At 33.9% G+C, this 17,146-nt stretch overlaps 1 pseudogene; it reads right to left on the bottom strand.

Moving 5' to 3' along the window:
* Positions 1-2,095: 2,095 nt before the first annotated feature.
* LOC149218510 (AAA-ATPase At3g28510 pseudogene) lies at positions 2,096-4,330 on the bottom strand (annotated as a pseudogene).
* Between the last annotated feature and the right edge of the window lie 12,816 nt (positions 4,331-17,146).

Below are 17,146 nucleotides of genomic sequence, written 5' to 3'. Positions count from 1 at the left end.
CTTTGCATCAAATCTCTTCTTGGGCAGTTCAAAGAGTTTAATTTTTATTATACTCTCTGACACAATAATCACATAGGGATCACATGGAAAACAAGGAAATTAGTATGGAGGGGGGTCATTATTTATCAATGAGAAGAGAAGCTATCACCCTATCATAGAATAAGCCTCTCTCTAGAAAGGGGTGTTTCATAGGAAGATTAGCAAAAATCAATGATGAAGGAGGTCAGTTGTTTTGAGAGGTTGCCACCTGCACTGTCCACTTGCACTGTCCTACAATATCTAGTGAAAGTATGGGATTTTAAAATCAGGAAGGTGTATTGGGTTTGTATTGGTAAGGGGTTAAATAACGTAATTTTTAGAGTTATTTTCCAATATGTAGTAAAATTAAGGGTATTTTTTAGGATGTCACGAATGCATGTGCTATGTCAGAGGTTGATTGAGTGAAGCCCCCTGTGGCATAAGCTAGATGATTTAGAGCTATGGGAAGCCAACATTTGGGCACTTGAGGTGACATTTAATTATAATGAGATGGTGGGAATGAGCTCATTTAGGAGAGAATGGGAGAAATGGTTGGTCACATCCTCAGTGCCCCTCGTGGGAATTTACAAGTTTGATTATTCTCTGTCACTCCATTCTTGGCGTGATTACATTGATTAATGGCTATATTCTGGTTCTTGGTGATATGAAAATCAATATCAAATTTAATTTCCTCTGTTGGATGATGGAATTTATGCCTTGAGGTTGCAAGACTGGTCAACCTCGTCCTAGCTTAGGTAGCAAAGGCCTTGGGGTTTCTCCATCTTCTTTGTGTTCTTTCTATACCCCAATTATGGTTTTTTAATTTTGATTTGTTTATATGTAAGTACTTTTCTAAATTATGGGTCACTCCTCTCTGGTTATACATAGTTTCTACAGAAGCCACACTCTATGAATGTTTATTTAGGTCTCCTTTCCTCTATTAACAATGAAGGATATCTCCTATTAGATATCATTTTTTGGGATTCAGCTACGTTAAGTAATTCATTCATCTATGACAATTTCCATGAGAGGTAGTCGTAACTGACTAATTTCTCATGATTTTTGAATAGTCCACTTAACACTCATTGCATCGAGTGATTCTCACAGGGGTGAAGAAGTGGGATTGAAACTAGTGAAATAAATCACATCACATCAATCATCATCATGTGTTCTCCATCATATTTGAAGCACAAAATAACGCCCATCATGCACTTAGGTTTCTTGGCGAGCTCGTTTGCCTCCTCCCAAGGACAATTTGCTTAGGCCATGTTTTGCAGACTGACATCTCAAGTGAGTGCTATTAAAACTCCCTAAAGGTGAGATGCCATGTTCCCCAGCCAATGTGCTAGGTGGGGTAGTTGCATCCTGTCACCCCTCTAGCAACCCACACCGTTCTTCCAAAAACGTCACCTTGTTCGAGGCAAATGAAATTCTAACTTTAAATATAATTTTCAACTAAATTTAAAAATAAATAATTTGAATATTATTAATTTAAGCTTTAAATAATAATATCTTTTTCTTTATCTAAAAAATATTTACTCTCGTAACCTTATCACAACCTACCCATATTTCCCCCAAAAAAAAAAAAAATAACAAAACATCATCACACGCGATCCGTACATATTTTATATTTATTAAAAAAAATCAATCAATCCATGAATATTATAGTTTTCAAGAGTGTAAGATTCGAGAGTGTGGGAAAAAATAAAGCAAATGAGAATGCTGATTATTATAAAAATATTTATAATGGTTAAATTATTAATTTAATTTTTGTTAATATAATTTGAAAAATTTTAATTTCAATACCATTTTTTAATATTAATAATCGTTAGATTACTCAACCATTTTAATAAATTATTAAGATCCACTCGATTTTCATCCTACATTCATATAATATCCATAAATATCTAATCTTTAACGGTAAATACAAAAGTTAAATCAAGTCAAAGTTTAACCATTTTAATAAATTATTAAGATCTATAAATATTTAATCTTTAACGGTAAATACAAAAGTTAAATCAAATCAAAAATTAACTTGGTTAAAAAAGACTTTATTCGCATGTAAAAAAAAGTACAATAAATAAATACAGAATACATATCCTGTCACATCTTTACTTTAGGTGGCTCTACGAAACAAATAAATCTCGAAGGAAGTAATGTGGTCCAACTCAAGGTGAGGTTGACCATGCCTCCAACAGTAGATCACATGTATAATATATGTTCACTCACGGACTCCACCGAAGATAGATATGTGGAAGGCTACAGGAGTCCGACCACTTACTTTTTGGAGGCTCTACAGATGAGGTGGGACTCCATTAACGCTTCCTGCCCGAGGACAGGATTATCTTGAGCATTTTGGCTAAGGCTACAATCTATGGATGATTTGGGATTAATTTTCGACCTACGATGTTGGTCGGTGCATAAATTAATCCCAATGCATCCTGTAATTCAGTCGAAAGTAAAACAGAGAAAAACGGAGTACAATATGACTTTGACTTCAAGTAATAAATATGAGAATTGCAAGTATCTTCTGAAGAATTCTACTTCTGAAGTGTCTTCTGAAGAATTCTACACTTGGTCCTCTGTTGCAGAAGAATTTTCTTCCGATATGCCCTTCAAAGGGCCACTAGCTATCCTTTCTTTGGCCTCGCGAAGAGCTTGAATTAGGTCCCGCAGGGCAGTGGTGGGATGGTCAGCGTTCTTCATGAGATGTTCGGTTACATCCGCAGGTGTCATCTGAGCGGCCTCCATTAAATCTTGGATGTCGGGAAAGAGCTCGTGGTCTGCAATGGAGAGATAGGTGCTGGCGAGAATCTTGAATGCCCCAAAAGTGCAGAATGAGAGGAGAATGTGTTTGTCCATGCGACCAGAACGGAGAAGCGCGGGGTCGAGCCTGTCGATGTGGTTGGTGGTGAAGACGAACAATCTCTCGCTTCCGCAACACGACCACAAACCGTCTGTGAAGTTCAAAACCCCGGAAAGGGTCACTTTGCTCTCCTCGTTTTCCTTCTCATCCGGCTCCAACGCTTTTTTGTCCTTCTCCTCATCTGTCTCTGCCGCCTTCTTCTTCTTCTTCTTGCGGTCCGAGAGATCGAGAGAACAGTCGATATCTTCTATCACGATTATCGATTTGTTGGTGGTGGCGATGAGAAGCTTCCTCAGTTCCGTGTTGTTCTTCACTTGGGTTAGCTCCAGGTCGTAGATGTCGTAATCCAGAAAGTTAGCCATGGCTGCAATCATGCTCGACTTGCCCGTTCCAGGGGGCCCATAGAGCAAATAACCTCGTTTCCACGCCCTCCCAACTTGCCTGTAGTACGTCTCTCTCCTCGAGAATCTTTGGAGGTCTTCCAGAATATCCTGCTTCAGATCTGGTTCCAGAGCCAGAGTATCGAAAGTGGCTGGATGATCGAATACAACGGGTGTCCACGACCTCTTTCGATATTCATAGTCCGCGTAACTGGATTGATTGATGTAAATCTTTCTGTAGCGGCTTCTAATCTCCAGCGCTTTGGCTTCGTCCATGATATGGGGAAGATAGTGATCGAATATCTTTTGCTTGTGTTTCTTGTGAAACGTCAATTCGTAAGAGCGTTTCTCATCGGAAGAGTTCCAGCGGAACATCAGCTGCTGTTTGCGCTCACTGCTGTGGAACACCCACCACAGTTTGATGCCCTCATATTCATCTTCGATCTGCTCGTTTCTATCCATGCTGAACGTAAACTCCTTCTTATTCTGAGGCTTCTTCAGTTTTAATCTCTTTGCAGCAGAAGACGACCTTACGCTCAGGTAAGTCTGCACTGCCTCATAAACTTCGCTCACCTTTATGCCATCGTTTTCCTCTATCACAACTGAGATGTAAGAAGACAGTATCCCTATGACCTTGCGCATCCATTTTGAAAACATATCGTAGAATTCTGGAGGCAGGTATTGCTTGGCTATGGTACATATGAATATCACAGAAGCCATGATCGACCCCAAATTCGACCAGATCTCCATTTTCCGGAAACCAGGAAACCCCCAAAAGAGATATTAAACGCCAACCAACTCGAGCCTCTTAATCAGATGAACTCCGCCTGGCTATTTTGAATAGCCTTCGAGTGGAATATAAAAGAGCTAAGAGCTCAGAAAGTGCATTGAAATTTCTTCCTTGGGCCATGGATTCATTTTCATTGGTTAGGGGAATATAAAAGAGCTAAGAGCTCAGAAACTGCATTGAAATTTCTTCTTGGACATGGATTCATTTTCATTGGTTAGTGGAATATAAAAGAGCTCAGAAACTGCTTTGAAATTTCTTCTTCACCATGGATTCATTTTCATTGGTTAATTACTACCATGTGGTTTTGTCATGCTTGGTCCCACTATTTTTATATTTTATAAAATAAAATATTCACACAATTGGTTGAAAATGATCAGCAGTTCTGTCATGCTTGTGTTGAAAATGATCACCACTTCTGTCATGCGTGGTTCCACTAAGATTTATGGACCATTTTATAACCAAAGCCAAATTATAAATAAATTTCAAATTATTAAGTTTGATTACAGCGCCAGACTGGACTCTGACTTTAAGAAATGGACGGCTCTCACGAGTGGACGTATTTATTTAAAGAGGGGCCTAATCAAATTCGACCACCCCGTCGTCCAGTTCACAAGCATGCTATTGTCCTACAAGGTCAGTATATAAGAAAACTCAGAATTGAGATTGGGTTCCAATTTCCAGCCCACGCCCTTTTTGGTTCAGTGAAAAGAGATAGTATCACAATTTTAAATATGATAATATAATTTTAAGTGAAATTGTAATTATATTATTTAAAATATATTTTTAATGAATAAATCATTTTATTTTTTAAATTTAAATGTATACTTTTTAAATTATTATTAATTTAAATAAAAATAATAAATTTTACCGACATACACAGATTTTTATTGTTCCAGCAGAATAAGAAAGAACCGAGAATTTAAAGGGAAATTTCCTTTGGACATCGATTTAATTGTCGCGTGTTCGAATTAGTCGTTGGACAACGAGACATTTGTCATTTTGCTCCCATTTTGTTTGGATATTTCATTAAAATCATTTCGTTAAATTATTGAGATATTTCATTAAATTCATCGTTTGTCCTGAATTTATCCGTTTACTCATTTCCAATTTTACGGGCACTTGAAGTATGCTTGTTTTTGAATTTCATGCGTGAATGAAGAAAGGGAGGTGAACTTACGCCCGAAAAGAAAATCTCTCCCACATGAAATTCTATCGACAGTGGTCGTCGTTTGAATACATATTTTAGAATGGGCCCACATTTAATAGCCATAGGTAGGGATAGAATTTGATGGTAAATTAATCATTATGGGGTGATTTGTATGTTAAATATAGTCAAAAATATTTTTCCATTAATATTTTTATTAATTTTTTTAATAAAATATTAGGGTTGTTTTAGAATTGGCCCATATTTAATAGCTATAGGTAGGGATAGAATTTGATGGTAAATTAATTATTATGGGGTGATTTGTATGTTAAATATAGTCAAAAATACTTTTCCATTAATATTTTTGTTAAATTTTTTTAATAAAATATTAGAGTTGTAGAAATAGTGAAATTTAATAAGATATTAGAGTAGCAGAGAAATAGTGAAATTTAATCAGATATTAGAGTAGCAGAGAAATAGTGAATTTTGAAATTCTTATTTTTGTTATAGTCTACTTACCACTCATTCTCTAAAGTGCTAACAACTTATAATTAGCAATTGCCCCTAAAAGAGTAATAAGACAATCATAAAGTGCAATTTGTCTCGTTTAGTTAAAATGTATTGGAACACCCACAAGTTTAATGGAATTGTTGGCATGCATTTTGTGTAGTGCAATGATGCTTACTAAAGGTTTTTATAGATTAGAACTTGATTGCATGATACATAGGGAACTCCAATGAGACTTTAAGTTTGACAAACTAATATAGTAATGTGAACAATGTAGTAGAGTAATTTGAGGTTGCAATATCTAATGATAATTTAAACAAATATAACATTGTAACAATGTAATCTAGGTCGAACAAATGCATCAGTGTATAGTGCCTGTATATAGTTTACGATGTGTAGCCATGGTTGATAATGGTTTAGTATAACTAATGATGTTTTCCCATGGTTGAACATGATTGGCCATTTTCACTATGATTAACAACCAAGATGGTTGAGTACAACTAATTATGTTTACCCATGGTTGACCATGTTTGACTATGATTAATAATGTTTAAACGTTAGAGAAAATTTGAAGTAAAAAATGAACCTCAAAATAAATATGTACAAACAAAATTCACTTTATGAGAACCAACCACATTTTAGGGGATACATTGTTGAGACGACACTACTTGAGTTAAAGGTACTTACTTGTCACATTCTCAACGACAGATAAAAACTCATAGTTAATCATGGTAGTGTTATAAATAATTTTAAAGTGATAAAGTAAAATACTCATAATAAAAGCCATTTTACATTTTTTGAATAAAGTAGTATTATTGTCATTTTCATATTTTTTTGAAAGAAACAACACATCCTTACACAATCTTCATGTTTTCTTGAAAGAAACAATACACATCATTTTCAAATGTTGAGTGGACAAGAACATTGAGCTATGTATAACAAGAATATGGAACACTTTAGGTCATTTTTCTCTTATTATAATTTTAAATGAAACTATGAAAAACAAATGATGTATCATAGATTGAGTTAATTGTTTTTACAAGATTTAAATACATGAAAGAGAGATTGTAAATGACTACAAAGGGTTTCAAATGGTTTTTTTTGGAGGAAGTTGACTATTGACAGGAGGAGGTCGATCATTAGTGGCAATAAGGGGCTTTCATGGGCTTTTTTCATGTAGTTGAAACCAGTAGTAGGGGCATCTTGATTCCAGATTCATATTCGCTTTTGAATTTGGTCATATTCATATCTAGCTTCACTTTGCTCAAACTAGGAGGAGAAACAACTGCAAACGAGCACCTCGAGTTGTTCAGGACACAGATTTGAGCCTTACGAATTGAGTAGCATCACTCGTTCATTATACCATTGAACTCTCTTCCCAAATATTCTCAGGTAAGTACAGAAATGTTTCCCAACTATTGCTCCAGATATCTAAGTAGCACATTCCAAAGAAATTAGTACATCCTTAAAGTATCTTTTGTCTACCTTAAAAATATCCAATTTAGTGGTGTGTTATACATCCTAAAGATGAACAAGCAGATGATCAATCCTCACAGAGGATACCTACTTTTTATTGTAGTTTTCTTAAATCTTTGATTTCCATTCATTCACAAAGTTAATCCTTTTATGGTGCTATAAGCATAGTTGATCCACAAGGAGAGGCACTAGGTTTGATGGTGTGTTGGTTAAGGATGTCTTTCACTTGCTACTTAATTTTCTAACTTTACAATAGTAATTTTCTATATAGATCAATGTTTAGCCATAAGACTTAGGCATGAGGTCAATCAAATGTTGAATTGTTCTTATTGGGGGAAACCCTTTGGCTCAAGGAAAACACTTTTATACTACACTGGCAAATTATTGAACTGTTTCTTTTTCTATAATGTCACTTTCATTAGATAAATTTTGAGGTAAAAAATGGGTCTCAAAACAAAAATGTACAACAAAAATCAACCTTATAAGAACCAATAGGATTCAATATGATGATGTCAACCATGGGGATGATTCACCATTTTTGGAGTAAAAAGACGGGAAAAAAAAAACTACTTATTTTTCAACTTATCTCCTTATGATTTTACTCAAATTTCAAGCAGGAACACTCATTATATGCAGAATTTAATTTTGCATTCAAGGACTACCAATGTTGCATAGTTTTGATGGACCCTACTACACGAAAAATGTGATATACATGAAAAACGTGATTGCAATCACATTTTTCATGTATTTCACATTTTTCGTGCAGTAGGGTCTATCAAAAGTATGCAACATGGGTACTCCTTGGATTTAGAATTAAGTTTTTCATCCAATGAGTTCTCTCGCTCGAAATTTGAGTAAAATCATGGGGAGATAAGTTGAAAATATGAGTTTAAAAAGTAGTTTTTTTCCTTTTTCCTCCAAAACTTAATGAGGTAATCTAATCTTATTTTATTATTTCCACTATTATTTATAATATCCTTTAGGATGCCCATTTTAGACCTCAAAAATTTCTCTAATGATGTGTCTTCAATTCATGCATTGATTATATCTTAAGTTTGATAATCATTAAGACAAACTTTTTGCTAGCTTTGCTTATGCAACTGATTTCAAGGAGATTTTTTTCTAACTTCATCAGGTAAGCTTGCAATCATTTTTAGCCTATACTGCACGCCTTAAGAAAATTTCCTCTCTATTCCACATGTAAGTGCCCCCAACAATTTTCCCATAACATCAAGGGGCACATTGATTGACCATTGATTAGTTGTATTGAGAATGTTTGTGGTTTCATGTATATTTGTGTGTGTAAAATTGTAAGTGCTTCGACCAAGTCAGGCCCTACTTCTTTGAAAAAATCAAGTTAGATGTTGACTTGAACAAGTCATTGTCAAGTAGACACCTCAGCTTGCGAGTGTAGCCTAGGTAAAAAATCAGATTTTTTTTTTTTTTTTTTTTTTAAATCTAACCTATAGAAACCTTAAAACTACCATCCTAAATACCTTCATTACCTTCTTACCTCATTTCAATTCTCAAAACGTACAATTGAATTGTTGGGATTTTGGAGATAAAAATTTGCATCAGTATGGTGTTGGACCTGATTTGGCACTAATAGAAAAAAATCTGAGGGGAATTCATATATGATTATCTTTATTGGTCTAGAGAAGGGGTATCTTAACACACAATTTCTTCAATTCTCCCATAAGTTCAACCTCTTTTGGTGTGTGTTAGCTAGGGTGGATCAACCTCTCAGTAAAATGAGTTGGATTGACTTGAGGAACACTCTCTTCCTTATCTTCTTCAAGCTCTTCAGGTGGAGAAGGTGGGTGGTTATCTTCAAGAATAAGTAGGATAGGATGTCTCTCCACTATAGACCTATTGTGCTTGCATGTTGTTTGGGTTCATATTGGGTTGAGCAACCATTTGAGGTTGCTTAGGTGTAGGATGAGTGAGTTGTGGTTAAGGTTGGGGTAGAGGCATTAAAGCGGGAGGTTGGTTGAGTTGAGGCCCCCACCCTTGTGATGGGTTTCCCCATTGAGAAGATTGGGGTGGATATGGCTAAAAAGGATGGTTGATAGGTTGAGGAGGATATGGAGGAGCATAAGGCCAAGAAGGAGGTGTGGACTAGGATGGATGAGTGGAAGAGTACCAAGGTTGCAAAGGTGCATTCTGATTTGGATTGTAATAAGAGTAGTGTGCACCTTGCATGCCTTGTTGATATGGTTGAGGTCCTTGAGGTCTTCTTTGATTAATGAAGCAAAGTTGCTCTGACCCACCTTTTTCCCCTTGGTATACAACTTTTAGTCCTGGAAAAGAAGGGAATTTTTCTGTTGCATGATTTTCTTCATAGACTAGGTAGACTTCTATGACATTCAATGGGAATTCATTCCTATGATGTCTTTTGGTGCATCTAGGGCAGAAAATAGCTAGTGACCATTATACTTCCTCCTGATTTCTTTTGATTTGCATGATATCCATTTGCAATGAAAAGGTATGCAACATTGCACTCTTGAAATCCTCCAACATGTTCCCTATCTCATTCTTGATGAATGTTGTGGAGGGAGAGGAACTAACCAAACCTTTACTAGCCCTACCCTATTTCATGGAAGCCCTAGAGTGATTCTTTAATACAAGTTATTGTTTCTAGATATGTTTCAAGCTCTCTTATAGATTCGTTGGTAAGTTGTATGTTAATGCAAATGCCTGTTACTATCCCACAAATTAATTTGTCTTGACATTGTTTATGTATAAGCATGTGAGGATCATTGCGATTATATCTTTAAATGTGCAACATATGAATCGTAACCTTCAGTTCTCCCTTTAAACCTCATTTCCTCTTATAACCCAAATAACATAGAAATCCTTATGGCCTCGAGCTCTTTGTGTTCAACATTGAATTCTTGAGGTCTTAAGCTCTATGTGATGAGTTTCTCTCCTCTAGTATTCTCTTTTGCCCACTCTGTAAAATATTATTAAGCTGTAAGACCTGGAAGCTCTTGGCTTCCACTCTTTTGATGATTATTTTCGGGATTTGAATTTGTGAAAAGGTATTTGAAATCCATCTCTCATTCCTTTGGATTAAGGAACCAACCTATTTCCTATATACATATAAACCTATAGAACCATAGGCGATGTCTCCAACATATCCAAATCTTTTGAGACACCATTTTAGATGTGCCCAGGCACTGGTCTTGAAGCAATCCAAGGCTTTCTCTGGGGGATACAACACCTTTAACTAGATTAGTTAGTCACATACTTGATATTATGAACATCACACCATGCAAGGAATCAACCTCATCAAAATGACACAATAATCAATCACATCTTTGAACACCGATATACCCTGAAACCCAGTAGGGACAAAACCAAAGAACATTTAATTTTATTATTAAATGTTCATGAGGGTATTCACCCCTCATCAATGGCTATAAAGGAGTCCATCCTTTGACCATTTTCATAAAATATTACAAAGAATATCATCTCAAAAACAACATAACTTGTTATAAGCTATTACAATCATCAAGATATCATTTATCCACAAACCCTTGAGCATTGTGTCTTTAGGGCCTGGTTCCTGTCGTCAATGGATTATCCTACAACTAGGATTCCTTCAATCTGCATAGAGCACTAACTTATTGTCTGCCATAATGGTAACTTAATCTATATTTATATGTCGCAACCTTTTTATGCAACTTCTACTGTTAGCAACCTTTGATATCATTATTAAATCAAGTATTAATCAAACCAATCTATAAATCTATACTAGTGGTGCTTCCCCATCTATTCGTGTACATTCATGAAATGCAAACAAAATATCACGACATGTTTCCATTAACAACACCACATATGAATTAGTTATAAGCGTATAACTATTAATGCATTTCTATAAACAAATACCACATTAACTAATATTTCCTTCGCATAAGCACACATTCTTGAAAGACAAAGCACTACAACTGTCCAAACATTCATTTAAAGGAAACTAACGCATAAGTTATGATCTTCGTGCATGCGAATTACATCAACTTTATCAAAATAACTATCCCTTCAAGTATTACTTTTGGTGCATGAAAATACGTAAATAAAGCTAACACAATGAATGTTGTTCCTATGCATGCAAATGCATATACTTTCCAAAAGAATGCTTAACACAATAGAGCATGCAAACACATGTTTCCTTTTCGAGGAAATATAGCATAATAGGGCATGCAAAAATATGTTTTCTTTTCCATAAACTAATGCAATAAAGCATACAAATACATGTCTTCTTTTCCAAAGACTATACCAACATTATATATATATATATATATATATATATATATATATATATATATATATATATAGATAGATAGATAGATAGAGAGAGAGAGAGAGAGAGAGAGAGAGAGAGAGAGAGATTCCAAGGAAACCAACACATTACTATGGTTTTTGTGCATGTAATTCATATTCTTTCCTAAAGAATCTTTTCCAATATAGGCTAACACAACATGCTAACATTTCCCACATACAAATGCATATTCTTTCCAACACAAGATAATACAAATCTTGTATTCCTATACATGATCTTATTCCAAAAGAAACTAAAATAATAGTTATGATAGCATAAAAGTAATCACATATTGTTTTTTCTAAAGAAATATAGCTCAATAGTTCTTCTATCCATGTGAAGAACATATCTCTATAACTCAATGACTATTCTTTGTGCATGCAAGAGCTTATCATAATAACCCTTCTTAAATGTACGCAACACATATTCCCTTCTCTAGAATTCTACCATCATTAGTTATTATTTTCATGTAAACAAATACATAGTTATTTTTCAAAAAGAAGTTAATATAACTTTGTTTTTCTATCTTTCTACATGCAAGTTTCTAATGCTTCCCTTTTGAAGAAATTACCATAGATAACCATCTTTTAGGCTTAAAACCCAAACAAAAATAACAAGGTTAACTTAACCTTTTATGCACCTAAATCAAGAGATTAACACAATTCATCTAGCCATGCAATCTTTGCAAGAGATTATTCTTTTCAAGAAAATTAACATGATAAATTTCTTTATATACACACAAAAACATATTTTCTATATCAAAATGACTACTCTTTTGTGCATGCAACTTGTATTTTTTTCTAACATAGTGACCCTTACTTCAATGCACATAATCCTTTTAAGAAACACGAATGCATTCTTGTTATTGTATGAAAAAGTTTCATATGCATCTTTTAAGAAAAAAATATTTATTTTTCATCAATTCATGCACAAAAATCCTATGCAAGTCTTTTTTCACTCAAATCCTTGCATTCTTTAAAAAAAAATGGGTAATATATGCATATAGATCATGAAACCCTTCCAAGAAAATTAATCTATCTTTTTCAAGAATCTGATAATGTATAAGGCATTTCACTTCGAAATCCAATACAATGATGCATGCAATTAATATTTTCTTTTCAAGAATTAACATAGAAATTTGTTTCAAGAATTCGAGTATAATGGATATTATCATTGAGCACATATTTCTATTAAGAGTATATAGCAATCATGCTAATATCTCCAAGAAAATTAATAATCTAATTTTCTCTCATAATTTTCTGGCAATCTTTTCTTTAATGATATAACTTATTTTCTTTCTCTTTTCACTAGAAAAGTTTACATACATTCTTTTCATGAAAAATATCATGATTTCTTTAATATTTTTGTGTGTAGGTTTCACTTGTGTTTTCTTTCCCAAAAAACAACATCCCTAATTTATCTTTTACCATGCAATTTTTCTTTCAGTAAAGTAATATGATTTCTTTATCTTTTACCGTGCAATTTTCTTTCAAAAAAGAAATGTGGTTTCTTTTTATTTTACCATGGAAAGTTAACATGCATTCTTTATGAAAAGTAGCATGACTTCTTAAATCTTTTTATTTGCATGATTCATGTGCATTCTCTTTTCAAGAGAAACAATGTCCCTGCAATATATTTTTTTAATAAAAAAAAACATGGTTTCTTTATTTTTGATATGTAAAGTTGTCATGCATGTTTTGTAAATTATTGCATAGAAACCATGCAGAACCTTCCAATGAAATAATTAATTCCTCTACACAAAAATCCCTGCAACATTCAAGAGTCTAGAGAAATAATTCAAATTAATAAAGTAACCTATAATTCCTTGCACAAAACACATGCAATTTCTTTCCAAAGAAAGTCATGGTTACTTGTCTTTTGTGCGCAATAACCATGAAGTCCCATGTGCATACCTCATGTTCAGGAATAAATTTCGTTGGAGACACAAAATTCCTCACCAAAGTTGTGATGATCAATGCCTTGAGACTTCACATGATGAAAACTCTAGTAGATGAGGATGAAAGTTGTTTTTCCAATTTAAGGATGAATTTAAAGAACCTTTAAAACTTTCTTTATCCCAATGAGTTATCATTTTCTTTATTTGGTTCAAATTAGTTGCCAACTAAATCATAATGGTTCTTGTCTTCAACCATTTCATCAAACATGGTAAAAATGATCTTTTCCATTGTGAATGTCAACATAAATGCAGTTTATAGGGATATTACATACTCCCCCCTTGAAGCAAACATCATCCTCGGTGTTTATCATTAAATTTTACTCATGCTATAATGATATAAACGACTAAAAGAGAAAAAAATTCCTTTAAAATGAAGGATCTTATTTCTTGGCAATGTCCATAAGCCAAAAAAAACTAATGTTTATCAATAGTCATAAGCATTTGCAACTGCAAAAATATGCAAGTTCTACTTTCCATCACATACTCATTATTCAAATTCATAAAATACAAAAAAATAAAATAAAAAATAAATAAAAAGATAAAAAATCTCTACATCAACTTACCATTACTTACCAATTACTCTTGAAAGTCATGGTCACTTTTATGCAAGTTTTCTAAGAATGTTTTGATAACCCATCCACACTCCATGGCAAGTAACCTATAATATATGACTAACAAATCCAAGATAATCATATTAGTCACAACACTTTAAATGAAATGAAATACTTTTAACTATCAATCAATTATGTAACATCAGGTGATATTTCAATCGCAGTACTTCTACGAGTACTTATAGAGAACCAATGCTCTACTCATCAAAATGATAAATCACTGCACCATGTGCACATTGTCTTAGCTCCCACTAAATAAATCCACACAATGGTTCTAAAATTACTTAGAGAAAACCTAACTCTCTAATAATCTAAATGATCAATAAATTCACCAACTTCCTACTATCCTAGCCCCTGCTAAGACACTGAAAAGATTAGTAATACAATAAAAGAACTTATACCTCCAGTAATTCCTTTCAAAGCACTAGGCTCGATTTCTGTCAAGATTTACATAAAATATTTACACAATCATATAGAAAATTCATTTTAATACAACACATAACTGATTAGTTAACTTGTTCCTTTATGAGAACAACAGTGGGAAAAAGAATGCTCCTCCCAACCAATCGGAACTAGTTTCCACAACCAGATCAAGCCATTTTAACATCTAGACATTTATATGACTGAGACCATACTGGGTCCATTATGGAATTCCATTGGCCAATTAGCTCAGGAATTCCAGTGACTACACAGGGTCCAATATAAGATTCCTCTTAGCAATGTCCTGCCTATTCCACCGACAACGTCTCGTCTATGAGGAATTTTGGCCCTCCTCCAACAGGCCCCAAAAATCAACAGATTTGCCTCAAGATTTTTCCCCTCTCACCATTTTGGCCAACTGTTCTCCCATACTGAGATCATTTATCTCTAAGGAGAAGAAATCTAGCCAGGAAAGCGCCATCAACCCCTCTGGGCAAGCAACCACCATCAACCTAAGGCCTCTTGGCCTTTCACAACTATCTAACATGTGAGATTACCTCTTAACACTCTTTCCCACAGTAATTTACATAATGAACCATATGCAAATTATCAATAAAGTTTTTTTTTTCTTTTTTGTACATCATACATTCATAGTTGACCCTCAGCATGTGTACACAATATCTAGATTGACAGGAAACATAACTGACATACAGGTGGTATACATTATGATTTTTCAAATAACATAATCATGCATATCATAACATTATAATTTCTCATTTATGGTTGCAATTTGCATTGCAACATTTTACCTTCACAGGTTCTCATGTTTCCATTAAGCTACCCCTGCTTAATCCCATCAACAACGTTAGTCATAAATATGCATTGTTTAAACAAGTATTCACTTTCCCAATCATTTTAGTTTCATGCATACAATACTATCATGCATAAATGTATATAAAAATATTCATTAATGTGTAAATGTCAATAATAATTAGGGTAACAATCCAAACATTTCCAATTTCCCACAGTGTACTTTTACCAATAGACCAACACATGAAGTAACTACCATAATCACTTTTTTACAACTTGTAACAAGATTTAATAAAATCCAATTCATGCATATAAGTTTTAATAGTTAGTCATGCAACACTAAATAATCAATGCTACCAACCATCTTAATGCAACGATGCCAAGACTCAATCAACAACTAGCTATTATAGTCAAGTCTCACTACTTGACTCATTGTTTATTTTTAACATCTAAAGAGGTTCTTCGAAAGTCCTTTTTAAACAATCTATTGTCCTCTTCAAGGAAATTCCCCATATTTTTCATTCATGCATTAAAAGTAGTGCATTGTAACTTTAGTCATGTTCATTAAATGTATCATTAATATTTTCATATTTGCAAAGGTTAGTAGTCAATTTTCAATTTCACTAGTGAGTACTCAGGATTGTTCATAGGTGAAATAGAGGTTTTGTTGTCTTTTATGATCATCAATATTCAAATGGCATGAGCATATTTTTGCAACAATATTTATTACTTACTACTCTTCAATGAGGTTATAAACATGCATCATGCATCTAAGGTCAAAAGGAGTCTACTGCATGTATCAATATGTAATCTTTTAGAATAATACCTCAGTGGTCGCCCACTAGTATCATACCTTGAATTCTTTTCCGCTTACCAATTCCCAAAAGGCGTTAGTGCTACAACCTTCAACTTTGATACCACTTGTAACATCCTCGGTAACCTCGCATGAAAATGTATGGAGTTGGATTTTTTTTACACAATTTACCCACAAGTAACTATCCAAATTACTATTCTAGATTCTTCATTAACCATTAGATATATAATCTTCATCATTACATAGAGTAACTTTAGTAGTGGAATAGTAAATTACATAACCATTAACAACCACTATTGTAGCATATTAACATAAAATTTCTGATGTAACCTAACAAGGAATGATGTGATTAGTTAGTCACATACTTGATATTATGAACATCACATCATGCAAGGAATCAACGTCATCAAAATGACATAATAATCAATCATGTTAAGTCCCTATACTACTAGTGTAACCCCTTATTATGATTAGTGAAACCCCCTTAATGTATTATTATGCCCATATAGTCCCCATGTTGTTATTATTATGCCCCATAGAAGCCCACTATTGTTATTGTTGTGCCCCTACAATATTATTGTTATGTAGGCTCTGATTGTATTAGGACCCCTTAGACTCCTATATATAGAAAGGAGGTCTTGTCATTTGTATCATCAAAGAATTGTTTATTTGTTTAATGTAAAGGAGGTTTCCCCCTCAAAGAGGCTGATTTTGAAGTCATTAATCTATATTTTATATCTTTTTGTGAGCTGGTTCCATAACGTTTGGTATCAGAGCTTTGGATTCTAGGGTTTAGCTGCTCCAAACATGCCATCGTGGAATTTTTGCTATACTTTTTTGTCTACGAAGTTTCAAAAGCTAAAACAAAAACCCATTTGAGAAGAAAACGTTCTGAACCTCGGGTCCTGATTTCAAATATTTGCTCGCTATATTTGCGGAGATATGATTTGAGGAAGTTAGGGTTTATGCAAGATCCAAATTCCATATCAAATATGTTATTATGGAATTTTTGCTATAATTGGATTTCTATGA

This window comes from Pinus tabuliformis, chromosome Q, assembly GCF_031772625.1.
Source record: "Pinus tabuliformis cultivar Carrire ecotype Pingquan chromosome Q, CPIR1, whole genome shotgun sequence".
In the NCBI taxonomy this organism is placed as follows: Eukaryota; Viridiplantae; Streptophyta; class Pinopsida; order Pinales; family Pinaceae; genus Pinus; species Pinus tabuliformis.
Note: the sequence above shows the minus strand (reverse complement) of the source record. Positions and strands in the feature narration are given on the sequence as shown.